Source organism: Rhineura floridana, chromosome 5 (assembly GCF_030035675.1).
Source record: "Rhineura floridana isolate rRhiFlo1 chromosome 5, rRhiFlo1.hap2, whole genome shotgun sequence".
Lineage (NCBI taxonomy): Eukaryota > Metazoa > Chordata > Lepidosauria > Squamata > Rhineuridae > Rhineura > Rhineura floridana.
In genome coordinates this window covers 93,708,721-93,724,459 of record NC_084484.1, presented here as the reverse complement: position 1 = coordinate 93,724,459, position 15,739 = coordinate 93,708,721, and the positions used below count along the sequence as shown (strand labels likewise).

Below are 15,739 nucleotides of genomic sequence, written 5' to 3'. Positions count from 1 at the left end.
GCAAAATAAAATTAAAATCATCCTGATTTGGTAGCTAAATTATTGCATTTCAAAAACATATCGCTATTCTGGTGTATAAGAAGAGTCTGTGGATAATCTAACCACAAGCTCCTCCAGACAACCAGTTTACTAAGCATTCATCCTGAATTAATTGCATGGAGGTTATACATCTTACTAGCAATCAACTGTTTATTCCACATTTTTAATGTGTTTCACCATCATGTTCTTAAAAGTCTGTTCACCCCACAAGTGGATTTGTTGCACCAGAGCGCTTAAATTGCGCAAACATAAAGTTCCAATATGCAACTGAGTCCCTCCCACAAAATACTGACAGTCTGGAGACAACCTTAGTTCAATACTTCTAAGTTCAACTGATTTCACTGGGAGAAAATTAAGACCATGGGCATAAAAATGACTAACTTTGCTGGATTGCTCCCTGCATGGTACATGATGCAGGAGCAGCAATAGTGAACTTAATTAGTGCTATTTTTTTAAAAAAAAAAATAACACATCACAGATGGAAACACAAAAACATGTTTATTATCTCATATAGTATGACCTCAGTGATCCCCCCCTTGAATGTGGGAAGAGCCTCCATTGTGTCTCTGCATTGTGTAGGTATAGTGAAAAGGTATATAAGTGATACAAAATCTTTGTTTATTTTGTTTCATATGCAATAGCCACTGAAACATGCAAGTCATTGTTTGACATTGCAGTGCTCAAGTTAAATGTGTGTCACATCCAAGCAACAGCAGTATAATTCTTCCTTACTCCCAGCTTCTGTAGGCTTAGAAGATGATATTTGAATAGCTTCAACTTCATGAAACCAAATGGAAAATCTGTCAATAAAAATCAAGAATGAAATGTTCTGAATTAAGAGACCAACCATTTGACTGTTTTTCTTACAAATTAAAGGGAGACGTGAGAAAATGGGGAAATTATGAAAACTCCAGATGGCCCTTTTAAACCTCACATGAAGAGGCTTGCCCTGGAACTTCTCAACACACAGCAGGTGAGAAGATAGATACATAGATAGACAGACTGATAGGAAGATAGATAGATATAATCTGTATAGCTAATTTTTTTGGAACATGATATAGATTTATTTTTAAATAGCATACAGTTATATCAATCAGTCAAGAGAAAGGGCGAAAAGAAGAAAGAATCTAGCTGGTCCTTTAAAGTGACAGATTCTTACAGACCAATCCTGTCCATGATGTAGGCCTGCAGGTAGCAGTAGACTCCCTCAAATCTGCTCATGCCAGGAGAGACCAGGAGAATCTACAATATTTCTTGTTAGCAAAATCCTTACACAGTAGGCAGGTTTTTTCCTCTCATGACAACCATAATCAGGGCTGGTGCCAAGGGTTGCATAAAGTCAGGCATCTGCCAAGGACACACAACCCAGCAGCCCACCCACCCACACCTGCTCCTCCTTGTCACTATTGCAGCCCTTCTTGTTCACTCACCTTTTGCTGTGGCCCAGACAGCAATGGAGCAGTAGACAAAGGAAGATCAGTGGATACTACTGCCTGCTTGCTTAGAGGCTCTCTTCCTGACAAGCAAGAGGTAGTAATCATGGAGAAAAGGGGGCAGCAACAACACCAACTTGTACTATAATGGGAAAGTGGAGTACAACTCACTAAGAGGGCACCTGAAAGGTCTTTTCCAAGAGCCCTCCAAAACCTGGAGTTGACACTACAAGTAATAAAGTGCAAGGACATTTGCTTCAAGCAGGCTGAGCTATTCAGGGCTGATGGTGTCCACCCCTTTGAGGTTGGCAATGGCATCTGGCTGCAGGATATCCAAGCTGGCTTGTTCAAGATTGCTTCTGGCTGCCTTAATTTAGAAGGGAGCTGGGTGAATTCAGCTCCTGTGACACTTGAGGTATTGCCCTCATTCCCTGGTTGTGGGCATCCCACAAGCATCCAGCAGGCCAGTGCTGGAAGCAGGATGCTGAATGAGATAGAGTAGGCCTTTAATCTGTTCCAGTAGGGCTCTTTTTATGTTTATTATGAATAACAGATGGGGACACCCCCCCACACATGCTAATCACTGTCTCTTGTTTTTCCATTGAAAACTATTGACCCTCAAAAATTTGCCTTGTGGAAGCCACACTTTCATCTTTCAAGAATGGGACTCAAACCCACATGTCCTGTTTCCCACTGCACTGCCTTCCACACTGAGCTACCACAGCGCTGCCTCATGTGAACATTTTTTCCTTATCTATGTGGTTACATCCCAAAAAGCTTGTTTTGCTCACACAACTACAAACATGTGTGCTATATTATTAGCATTCTTTGTGTTGAACTATTGCTACTGCCAAAGGACTTCCCTTGGGTTTTATATGCAAGCTTCCTCATAGCTGGGCCATGGGAGGCCTCTGATCAGGAAAGTGCTACCATCTATTCCTCAAAGTGGTTTTGCTGATTGTGTGTGGGAAGGGTGTGTGTGTGCACTGTCTGGGCATCATGACATTACCACTGTTACCACATGCTGATTTGTACCATTTATCCATAGTTTATATGAGGTCATTGTCAATGGCTGACATTATGAGTGATGGGTGACGGCAGAGTTGTCAGGTATGCTGAGAGTGTAACTGTCAATGGATTAGCTTTTGTGTCTACAGTGTTTGGTGTGCTATTGAAACTATTTGAGCATAGGAGTGAAATTAAATATGAAAAAAGATGTGCTATTAATAATCAATCCAATAAGCATAGGCTTCCATAAGGTACAACGTAATTCAAAAAATCCATATCAAAGAACCTTTTTCAGTTCCAGGACTTAGATCTAATGTTGGTTCCTTAATTGCTTATATATTTGAATCTTAGATCTGTAACATAAATATCTGTGAAGATGATATAATATTCTGTGGAAAGCTGGATTTCCCTTTATCACTTTTAAGCAAGAGGATGATAACATGGCTCCAAATTGGCTCTTGCTGAATAAGGCTGTAGCCTTCTACATACTTGCTTGGGAGTAGGGATGAAAGGATCTGTCAGTTTTGGTTTTCTCAGTTTTTCATTTTTCCAATCTTAAATTCAGTTCTCTACATTTCACCATAATTTGTAATTTAAAAAATTCTCATGAAAATTCTTTAGCATCTTAGCATAAAGTTTTCATGATAAACATATTTTTGTATGCAGTTGTGACTAAAATACACATTTTCCAAGCAATTTTTCATCATATAATGCATTTTTGTATTTTATTTTCACACATATATTCATTTTATGCACACTTTCCCTTAATATATGCATTTTTAAAAACACTGGTTGGTTGAAGAACTATATCACAAAATTTGGATAAATGCAAATTTTGAACGATGGCCACGTTTCAATTTTTAAATTGTTTCAGAAAGTGTGAATTTGATAGAGTCAGCATTAAATATGAATTTAATCCCCCTCCATCCCTACTTGGGAGTAAGCTGTATTAAGATCAATGGGTCACTCCACACAGCTTTATGGAAGAACATACTTCCCATGTAAGTATAACATTTGTCATTTATCTTAAGAAGTTTTTGCTTCTTTTGTGCTGATTCCACAAATTCCTGCCCTGACCTTGAAGTAACTGTCTATCTGAAAATGAATGAAAGACCTACTTCTGTTTCTGTGAAAAATTGGGACATATCTACCATCCTCTCAGAACTATCCCATGAGTTTCCGGAGAGTCAGACTAATCTGCTATTCCTTGACATTGTATCTACCACACTTATTAAACAGCCTTTCCCTGCTGAGTAGTTTTCTCTATTTGTATGAATTATCAGGAATACACCTGTTCTCCGGAACATTGTGCTGTGATTGCATAGCATCACCAGAGTCATGAGGAAAAGGGATGGATGAACTTGCCTTGGGTTGGGTCTTGGGTGTTTGGTCCTTTCCAAATGTTGAGCCTCAAACTTATTTGGTCTGGAGTGACAGAATGGCTACTGGTGCCACTTGATGTATAGCTAGTGCTCAATCCAGCGACAGTTAAACATGCACAGTTAAACAGGCCAGCACCCTGCTGAAGCTAAGCAGGGTCAGTTGTGGTCAGTGCCTGGATGGGAGATTGCCTGGGAACCATATGTAAGCCGCCTTGGGTTTCAATCATGAAAAGAAAGGTGGGGTAGAAATGTAATAAATAAATAAATAAATATATATATCTTTGAAATCAGTGGGGTTTAAGCATTAAGTGTGCATTCGTTTCTGTTGATTTCAGTAGGATTTAGTCACAGCAAATTTCCACTGGATTGTGCCCTGACTGTGTTTGCATTTTGTTTGATTGTGTTTGACTTACAGTGGAATCCTATGCAACTTTGTTCAGAGGTAAGTTCCACTGAGTTGACACATACATACATGTAAATGTATATATGATTGCAGGATTGCTTTCTAAAATTTCAAATAATCAAACAGGAAGTCTCACTTGATAAGTACTTAAAATGTAAATTATTTTAATGATTTGAGTTATGTTTGATGTTCCACCCAGGAACTTAATTATTCTAGACAAATCATTCCAGGTTTTAAATTTAACTTGGGGGACAGTTCCAATTAATATGAATAAGAAAAAAAAGGGGGGGACAGAATCGAAATCTAATAAATGAATAGCAACAGCTGACAAAATATTTTTGTGTGACCACAGTTACCAAATTTTATATCATTTAAAAAATACTTTCATAAATCAAACAAGGAAGGATGCAGGTGAATATCTCGTGTAGTGTTACAGATTCTTATTAGTGAAAAAATTAACTTGTTTTTAACCACAATTATTCTGAAGTAAGCTACATGGATTTCAATAAGACACATCTGAGTATGTTTGTTTAGGATTGCATAGCTAGTGAAACCATTCCCCCAATTAGCAAGATTTGTATCCTGTGTGCAGATACTCTGGGCAGCTAAATGTAGCATAATGAGTGAAATTGTAATTGGCAGGTAGCAACATAGTTGCCAGGGTCTCTGTGGGAGTTGCAAGCTTTGTTGCTATGTTGGTTCTTTTTCTGCTGCTCTTATATGTGCTTTGGATTTTTGCTGCTGGGGAGTATAGAATCCCAACTACATTGCATTAACATATGCCCTGGTATAAAATCGGCTATCTTAGCTGGATCATAGGAATAACCTGCCCATGTGACTTTATCCTGAGCCAGAAAAGATAGTAATGAGTATCTTTAAAAAACAAACCGTATATTTACATAGTTTTATAATAAGCACATAATGCAATATTGCAACAGAGCAAAAGATTCTATGGGTCATATTCTCCTGGAATTTGTCATTCCAGGATATAATAAACAATGCCTATCATTCTAAGAATCTATTTATACATTAGTTGCTCTTCTGTTGTGCATTAGTTTAGTCAGTGTTACAATAGCACATCTTTCCCCCCCAAACACTCTGAGACTAGGGGCACAATCCAATTCACCTTTCTGCCAGGCTGGGGGGAGTTGGATGCTGTGGACCCCAGCTGTGCTGGCAGGCTTCCAGTGCAGAGGCCCTCTACTGCACCACTGCCAGGATCCTGTCGGCACTGCCAGGGGTCTGCCAGGTACAGCCAGCCCAGCGGATGGAGGACTGGCGAAAGCTGGTGGAAGCCCTGAAAGTGGGGTATTCTGGGGGTGTGGCAGAGGCAGAGCCTGGGGGAACATGTGAGATCCTCCTCGAGTTTGGAGCCCTCCCATGGTCCCAATCCACCTGCAAACTCTGTCAGCCAAAAGGCTGGTGCAGCCTTTGTAATGGCCATCTATGGGAAGCACTTACTCTCTGGGAGGCCAATTCATGGCAGCCAGCTTCTTCTTTTCCGTTCATATGTGCAGCTCCCAATGGAGCTGGTGCTTAGCTGTGGCGGTGGCTCCCGAGCAGGAAATGGATGCTGCAGAGCTTTCCACTGGCTCCTCCTCCTCTGGTTTCCCACCATTTGGATTCCCAGGATTCTTTGCCGGGGGGAAGATGTGCTTTAAATGTATGGTGTGTATGCAGCCTCTGTGCACTGCAGACATGAAAGGTACAGAAGTGATGCCAGCCAAACTCAGGATAGAGAAGAAAACCAAATATTAATATGTAACTCAAAACTATTTCTACTTGTTGCTTTTATTACTGAACGATTATTCTGCCCTTCCTCCAAAGAAGCCCAAGGCGACTACTGCGAGACATTACTGTGTAAGCCTCTTGTACCACTCTGCTTTTTTGCAATGTAATTTTATGTAGTGTTTGTTACTTAATAACAAAAATGATTTAAAAGAAAGAAAATAAACAGAACTTGAATTTCAGCGGTGATTTGGCAGACAGAAGAGAGATGGGTGCTGAAGTGAGCAAGTAAAAAGAATATGCAGACCTTCAGTTTTAACTGCCCACACTGTATTACTATATTGTAAATCAGTAATGACTTCTTAACCATTATCAGATGGCATGGTGAGGCTTTGCCATTCACTTGACTTCGCTCCAGCTGAGTTGCTGCGGCATACCAAGGTGAGGAGGAGCGAGGTGGCAGTGAGGCCAGTGCAGTACAAATGGGCCAGCAGGAGTGCTGGATTGGCTCTGTCAGTGTGTTTGGCCCACACCAACCTCACTGCCACCTCTCCATCCTGGATGCCACAGCCACTCAGCTGGAGGGAGGTCAGGTGAGTGGCACAACCACTCCATGTTGTCTGCTGCAGTTAAGAGTGATAAAATTGTCGTATTTAATTTTGTGTTTGCTTTTGTTGATCTCTGATTTTCACCAAGAAATTTGAAGTCGATACTTGACACAAGGAAACTAACATCAAAACAACTGGATGTTTTTGTATGCTGTTTATAGTCTGGTTTTATTTAGTTTTCTATGAGAACTTATTTATCCATATATTGAGTGTTTGTCTTTAAAGATGATGCTGTAATTGAAGTGTGCCATAAAGTTGTGCAGCAGAACTTCATTATGTCTAGTGTGATCTATTGTTAAGCAGCAAAATAAAACAAATCAGTAAATGGGTTTATACAACTCCACTTAAACTCACAATGGAAAATAATGTAAATAAAAATGTTTTTGACAGAAAATAAGTGCCTGGGGATAAATGCTGTTTTTTATTTTATAGTGCCCAAGGCTGTTTATTCTAGTGGACTGAAATGAGTGTGACTACTCTGGAGACAATGGATTGAAGATTACTGTTTAATTAGAACATACAGTATTTTAGTGATAGCAGGTACAAATGTCTTGAACATTTCCTGGGAATTAATTAATGACCTAAGAAATGTTAATAGCTGAAAGTAAAACTGAGGGGCATTAACTTCAACTAGTCCATTAATCCCAAGAAAATACTTTGTGCAATTTGGAATTTCTTGTTACAGTCTTGATATTAATGGTACACGATCACAATTAAAACAATGAAAACAATTTCCATGGGTTTTCTAGGAAGCAAGATTGCACTCTGAGACTTAAACTGTTTCCCACCTGTGTTGGCAGGTAGAAAGTGTCTGGGAGGCCACAATGTGCCAGTGTCTTGGTTATAAAAAGAGAACTTGGCAATACATGTGAACCTCATTTAAGAGGGTTAATAACTGAACAATAATCTGAAAAACTGCCATACAAGAAAGTAGAATGGATATTTAGACAAACAACCCCAAATTAAATACAACAGATTTATCTGTTGTTAACCATAGCAGGCAGCATTGGAGGGGCTGTGCATCTCACCTGGCCTCCCTCCGGCTAAGTGTCTGCTGCAAATGAAGAAGGTGAGGGGTGAAGGGGCAGCGAGGTTGGTGTGGCGCAAATGTGCTGGTGGAGCCAATCCAGCATTTCTGCCGCTGCATTTGTACAGCACTGACCTCTCTGCCAGCTCACTTTTCAACAACTACGGATTCAACACCCATCTTTAATCTAAAGTTTTCAATATGCTAGTTTTCTTGTTCTCTTTTTATAGTGATTTAAATAAGGGTGGAAAGGGATGCACCGGGCTCTTGTATTTTTATACAGTTGTAGAGAAGAGGTGTTTTTTTGCAGGTGCAGCTTCTTGTGCAGGGAAGAAAAGCCACTCTTATCAACATATCTTCTACAGAATTCCTAAAGATAAAGCAATTCTGTCCTCCTTTACCTATAAGTCTTTTCTGTCTCTGGCTCTTCCCTTCTCTTTAATAACAAGCCCAAATAAACAGTCAGACAAAAGCTAATGGCAATGCTGGTGCAATCCACATTAGGCCAGTGCAAGACCATTTTTTAAATTGCATTTATATCCCACCTTTTCTCCAAGGAGCTCAAGGTGGCATACATGGTTCTTCTCATTTAATCCCCACAACAACCCTGTGAGGCAGGTTAGGCTGAGAGGCAGTGACTGGCCCAAGGTCACCCAGCGAGCTACATGGCTAAGTGGGAATTTGAACCCTGGTCTCTCAGGTCCTAGTCCAACACTCTAACTACTATACCACTGTTGTGGTGCCAGATTACCACTTGAAGACCAATGGGCCCAGCCAAGACAGAGACACATGTGAGGGACAGATTTCTATATGGGTTGGAACTCCAAAAGAAATCAAGGCATTGAATTCTAAATCAGTTTGAGCAAGGCAGAATATTTCTAGGAGTATGAATTATGAAGCCAGTCTAAATATTGGGAAAGAGAGTCCAACTACATATGTCTGGTCTTGGACAGGGTGTGGGAAAGGGTTATTCATCAAAATGAGTAAACAGTGCTCCTTGTACCCGACTGAGCTCCTTCCTAAAATTCTTGGAAAATCACATATGATAGGTTGTCTATACTGCAGCTTGCCAGAGCTCAGAGCTGTGCAATGTTGACTTGTAGAGCTTTCCCCTGTTTGGTATCCAATGTTCACTTTAGTCAAATTAGGAGTGAACCTCATGTTCATGCAGCAATAGATTTATCACATGCCTTAAATGACTGACATTGCAGGTTGACTTTCTTCCTCCATGTTCTTTACAGGGATTTTGCTGCTCATATAGCTTTATAGCTTTTAAGGAAAACAATTTTGATTTTTAATGTCACAGAAGATCAAACTATCACAACTGCACAAAGGTTTGTTATGCACAATTGTGCCAAGAAGACTCATCACAAACAAAACAACTTAAAACTTAAAACAAGTTGAAAAACGAGCTCACATGGATACATGATCACCTGTTGTGCCAAGAGGTAAGGACAAAGCGAAAAAGGGAATAAGAGCAGCCTGGGCCATAAATGTCCCAAATATCTGAAAGACCACCTCCTTCCCTACAGACCCTCTTGGATGTGGAGATTAGCAGAGGGTGTAGTTCTTGGTAGTTCTGCCACCCTGGGAAGCTTGGAGGGATGGTGGCTCAGGAAAGGTGGCCCCTAAGTTGTGGAACTCCCTTCCCACCAAGGTGCACCTGGCAACTTCATTGTACAGTTTTAGGTGAATGCTAAATACACACCTCTTTAAGGTGATTTTTGACACCTGAGACATGGACTTTTAGGAGCCATCCTATTTTGGGATTTTAAGCTGTTTTTAAATTGTTTTTAATGTGTATTGCAAAATTGTTGCAACCCACCCTGGAACCTTTGGGTGCAGGGTGGGTAATAAATGATGATGGTGATGATGATGATATTGACTCTAAGATATTTTTAGTTCAGCTGCTGCACATCAGCTGTGGAGTAAATAAACTCAAAAAGTCTCTGTTCCTATGATAAAATCTGTAGTATAGATGAGGCTAAGAATGCAAAAGTGTTGTTTTTTAAAAATAGAATTGTATGGTTGACCAAACAAGGACTTGCAGAGTTAGGTGTTAACAGGGCCTCTAGGAACAATGAATACTGACTCATTATCTGGAAATTTGAAAATTCTTATGAGCAGAGAAATCAGGGCCAGCGCCAGCGCCAGGCATAATTGGGTCCTTGGGCACCAGCCTGCTCCAGGCCCCCAGCGTCATACTCCCCAACATCGCTTCCTGATGCAGACATCATGGGGCTTAAATAGGGTTGCCTGCCCTACCTACCTCCCGGGTCAGTGTGCATGCAGCACTGTGCGTGCATGGCTACCATTATGCAAGATGGGGGCAGGGGCATCAACCCCTTAGGGTTTGCCTGGGAGCTCCCACTCTGTGAACTGCAGCAGTGTTGGGTTGCTGGGTCCCATAAACTGATGCTCAAATCACAGAGTGGGAGCTCCACCCTCCCAACCTAAGGAGTGGGCCTTCAAGAGCCCTTCTGAGTGATAGGGCGCTAGGCTAGTGCCCAACCTAGCCGCCCACTGGCACTAGGCCTGAGAGAAACCAAACAGTCCCTGTAAAGGTTCTTATGATTCAGATGGAGGCAACAGACCTATACAAAATGCTTTTCTCCTTTTGAACATTTCTTACTGCCTTTCTCTTAGCCTTAAGGGGATTTGGGGCCATGTTTCTGAAATTTTGTTATGAATTGCCAGTATCCTACATTTGTTTAAATATGGTAAGAAAAATGGTTTGTGTGTTCAGAAGTATTTTTTTCAGATATTTGCAACAGATTTATATCAATGTACACTTTGACGATACCTTTTATTTTGACAGCCACGATTAAGAGGAAACAACCTGAAACTGCTTAGGAAGAAGGTATAATATTTGGCACTGGACACAATTCTGCCAAAAGTGACAAGAACAATTTTACATCTTTGGTAGTATTTGCAACAACATAGGAATTAAAGGTTGTTTCAGGCTTGTTGGAGAAAGGAAAGATAGGAATCTTTTAACTAGCTAACTAAAATTTTATTTATTTATTTACAATATTTCTGTCCCTCCCTTCTACCCTATAATAGGGCACTCAGGGTGGCTTACAATAAAATCGAACACCATACATAATAAAATTGTACACAATAAAGATCACAAAAACATTAAAATAAATTAAAATCCATAAAATACAATGAAACGGAAATGGACTGCCTTTAAGTTGATCCCGACTTATGGTGACCCTGTTGTTGTTATGTGCCTCCAAGTCGACTGCGACTTATGGTGACCCTATGAATCAGCGACCTCCAAGAGCATCTGTCACAAACTACCCTGTTTAGATCTTGTAAGTTCAGGTCTGTGGCTTTCTTTAGGGAATCAATCCATCTCTTTTTCCTCTTTTTCTACTCCCTTCTGTTTTCCCCAGCATTATTGTCTTTTCTAGTGAATCAGGTCTTCTCATTATGTGTCCAAAGTATGATATCCTCAGTTTCATCATTTTAGCTTCTAGTGATAGTTCTGGTTTAATTTGTTCTAACACCCAATTATTTGTCTTTTTCGCACTCCATGGTATCCGCAAAGCTCTCTTCCAACACCACATTTCAAATGAGTTGATTTTTCTCTTGTCCGCTTTTTTTACTGTCCAACTTTCATATCCATACATAGAGATTGGGAATACCATGGTCTGAATGATCCTGACTTTAGTGTTCAGTGATACATCTTTGCATTTGAAGACCTTTTCTAGTTCTCTCACAGCTGCCCTCCCCAGTCCTAGCCTTCTTCTGATTTCTTGATTATGGTCTCCATTTTGGTTAATGACGGTGCCGAGGTATTGATAACCCTTGACAAGTTCAATGTCCTCATTGTCAACTGTAAAGTTACATAAATCTTCTGTTGTCATTACTTTAGTCTTTTTGACGTTCAGCTGTGGTCCTGCTTTTGTGCTTTCCTCTTTGACTTTCATCAGCATTCGTTTCAAATCATTACTGGTTTCTGCTAGTAGTATGGTATCATCTGCATATCTTAAATTATTGATATTTCTCCCTCCAATTTTCACACCTCCTTCATCTTGGTCCAATCCTGCTTTCCGTATGATATCTTCTGTGTATATATTAAATAAATAGGGTGATAAAATACACCCCTCTCTCACACCATTTCCGATGGGGAACCAATTGGCTTCTCCATATTCTATCCTTACAGCAGCCTCTTGTCCAGAGTATAGGTTGCGCATCAGGACAATCAGATGCTGTAGTACCCCCATTTCTTTTAAAACATTCCATAGTTTTTCACGATCTACACAATCAAAGGCTTTGCTGTAATCTATTAAGAACAGGGTGATTTTCTTCTGCAATTCCTTGCTCCATTCCACTATCCAACGTATGTTTGCGATGTGATCTCTGGTGCCTCTTCCCTTTCTAATTCCAGCTTGGACGTCTGGCATTTCTTGCTACATATATGGTAAGAGCCTTTGTTGTAGAAATGGTGACCCTATGAATAGGGTCTTCATGGTAAGTGGTATTCAGGGGTGGTTTACCATTGCCTTCCTCTGAGGCTGAGAGGCAGTGACTGGCTCAAGGGCACCCAGTGAGCTTAATGGCTGTGTAGGGATTCGAACTCTGGTCTCCCAGGACGTAGTCCAACACTCTAAAATACTACACAGAGGGGGGGGAAGTGGTACTGAAGGGACTAAAGAGGTAAAATTTAAAAAATAGAAGGCATAAAATCAGTTTCAGGCACTTTCTGCAGTCCCTCCCAAAGGCTCTCCGGAACAAGATGGTTTTCAGAAGTCTCTGGAAAACCATCAGGAAGGGAGCAGAGCGGGCTTCTTGGGGCAGGGTATTCCAAAGCTTGGGGGCCACAGCTGAAAAGGCTCTCTCTCGTGTGCCTGTCAGTCTAACATCTTTCATTCCAGGCACGCAGAGGAGACTAGGGGCAGATGATCTTAAATCCTAGGCAGGTACATATGGGCATAAGCGGTCCCTCAGGTACATTGGTCCAAAGCCATTTAGGGCTTTAAAGGTCAGAACCAGCACTTTGAATTGGGCCTGGAAACAAATTGGTAGCCATTGGAGTCGATAAGGCACAGGGGTAAAATAATGCTTTACACATAATAAAATGAACTGGTAGTTTTGGGTTAGGAGCACATTCAGTGATATTTCAGCACTAGGAGTTGTTATTTAAAAGAAATCAGTTCTTCAAATCAAAAGATCCTGGAAGACACATTTCTAGATAATAATTGAATTACGGAATGGTACTCTCTCTGGATTTTAAAAAAGAAATGTCCTACTCTCTCAATAAAAGTTTTTTTTTTTTACAAAGAATAGAAAAAGGAAAGCTCCCCATATATGATGTTACACAATGGGTAAATTTTTTAATTGGCTTAAAATATGATGAAATGCTTTGAAGTAACTTGGTTTATGAAATGGAAATGGACTGTCCCTTCCTTGTCTGCAACTGCCAGCTGGGGGGCAACTGGGCTCCTTGGGACTATGCAGCTTGCCCACGACTGCACAGGTGGCAGGGCATGTAACCCCTGAGCCACTCACTGTGGGGATGATCTTTAGCTGGCCCTTTACACCCAGGAGACACGAGCTGGGATTTGAACTCACATACTCTGGATTCCCAGCCAGGCTCTCCTCCCAGTGCGCCATACCAGCTGCTAATTTGGTTTATAGCCCTGCACAAATCAAGCCCAAATTATAAGTCACACATACATATTATAAGTCACACATACATATTGTGTAATTTTGTAGTTAGCCTTTTCATAAAAGATTAGTAACAGTCATTTTGTCAATGCTATTGATTTTTATTCACATCAAGGATGTTTAAATATGATTACTATTTGTTAGACAAGGACATATTTACTAATCCAAGTATTCATCTATATGAAATAATTTTTGCAAGATTTCAATAGGAGATACTAGTTTTTAAGTATTTGCAGCTAAATACCCCCTCATGTAAGTAACATTTTAATACTGGGATGGAAAGCATTAGTGCTCATGTAGCAAAAATGACACTATCCACACAAATAAGGAGTGTATCAGCAAGCCTGAGGAAACCCCAAGGTGTAGACGTTCTAAAAGTAGGCAAAAATCCTCCAAAGTATTTGTGTTGTGGGGGGTTGAGGAGGTGAATTACCAAAACAACCCAATGAGGACTGTGGATGTTCAGTGACTACAGACTGCTGACTGAATATTGGGGACAAAATAGAAAAAATGGTGGGGAAGTAAAATGGATTAGAGTGCTGACATCCCAAAGAGTAGGACTACTCCACACTGGAACATTTTATTGCAGGGCCACTTGTTCATTTCTAAAGAAGGTTATACACAAAATTTATTTTTGTCGATTTAAATTCTCTTTACTGGAAGTAGATTGCACACCTCAGTGCAAAATATTAGAGTTCCAACAATACAGTAATTTTTCTATGTATTTATGTGTTTAAAGGCTTTATGCGGTTAAGGCAAGCAACAATACCTTGTTTGGTTTTATGCTGTGAGAAGTTTCATGTAAATGTAAATGTACTGCCTTCAAGTTGATTCCGACTTATGGCTACCCTATGAATAGGGTTTTCATGAGGCTGAGAGGCAGTGACTGGCCCAAGGTCAGCCAGTGAGCTTCATGGCTATGTGGGGATTCAAACCCTGGTCTCCCAGGTCGTAGTCCAACACCTTAAACACTACACCGTACTGGCTCTCCTGAGAAGTTTCATACATGGAACTTTTTAAAATTTCAATTAGTTACATCTGATTTGTTCCCCACTGTGTAAAAAGTTGCTGTTTCCAAACTGTAGTTTCATGAACTGATGTAGAATAGTTCATAGCCTCCATATGAAACTTTGGGACCACTGAAATTAATAGCCCAAATTACCAGTTATTTTTATACCAGCCTGGATTTAATTGATTTTATGTTCCTAAAATTCAAATGTACATTCTCAGATCAAATGCCCTCTATAAGCACAATTAATTTCTCTGTTGATTAAGTCTTGTAGACCTCCAAGACAGTAAAGATTAGATTAGCAATTAATGGAACTTGTGTAAAAGAACTCTTATGCCTCCTGTACTAGTAACCATGTTGAGTGGACAGTATTAGAGAAGCCAGCGATTTCTCTTTAAGAGTTAGCCTTGTTCTAAGCACACTTGTTAGGAACTTTAGGCTGCAATTCTGTGTGGTTTCTTGGGGGGTAGACCCCACCGAACAGAGTGGGAATATACTTCTGAGTTGATATGCATAGGACAGCACTGCAAATCCTTCGAAATCACTGGGATTTACTCCAAAGTAAACATATTTAGAATGGAATGCCGGTCCCAGTGTCTTCAATCTAAGTAATAATAATAATAATAATAATAATAATAATAATAATAATAATAATATCCTGGTTCCAAACACAGTTCCTTTTGACGTAGGTCGCAATGTGCTAGAATTAATTACCAGGTAAGAAGACTGAAGATCCTTTTATAGGCATCCTGATGCTTTTATACGTGGGTTAGAAGAACTGCACTTACTTTCAGGTAAATAAGTTTGGTTTTGTCGCAGATAAACAATTTAAAATCCAAGCACTTCCGCTCACTGCACACATGCGTTTCCCTCTGCTGCGCAACTGATTTGTGACCACAGCAAAGGAGGCAAGCAGCATGCAGTATCTCAAAGCGCACAGCTCAACTTCCTCTGCCTTCTTGCTCTCTATCTTTCACAGTTGGGGCAGCTGAAGTTTCTTTGCTAGTGGCCCTTTGGGGAGGGGAGAAGGAAAGTGTGCAGGCACGTGTGCGCGTCCGCAGTGGCGCGCGCCGCGGAAGGGAAGGGACTCTGCGTGTGTGTTTCTGTCGCTGTCTTCTCTCTCTCTCTCTCTCTCTCTCTCTCCCCGTGGCTGTGTGGGTGGGTGGTTAGCTGGCAAGGAGAGCTGGGTGGGGGCGCAGACAGGTGGGCTGGCCCGAGTGTTTCAGGCAAGCGTGGTCGGAGAGGAGAGGAGAGGAGAGGAGAGGAAAAGGAAGGGGGTGGGTGGGGGGAGCAGCGTAGTCAGGTGACTGACTGACTGACTGACTCTGTACTCTGAGTGTGTGCGGTGTGTGCCTCAGTCAGGCTGTGGTGCAGGCGGGTGGAGGGGGCGGACTGACTGTATGTAGGCAGTAGGCAGGCTGGCGAG

General features: G+C 40.9%; 1 long non-coding RNA gene across 1 annotated transcript; it reads right to left on the bottom strand.

Annotated features, from left to right (window-relative positions):
• Positions 1 to 375: 375 nt before the first annotated feature.
• On the bottom strand, positions 376 to 15,285 carry LOC133385868 (uncharacterized). Its single transcript, XR_009762987.1, has 3 exons — positions 15,102 to 15,285; positions 5,727 to 5,955; positions 376 to 839 (listed from the first exon to the last, which is right to left on the bottom strand). It is a non-coding gene; the product is annotated as an uncharacterized LOC133385868 (long non-coding RNA).
• Positions 15,286 to 15,739: the final 454 nt, after the last annotated feature.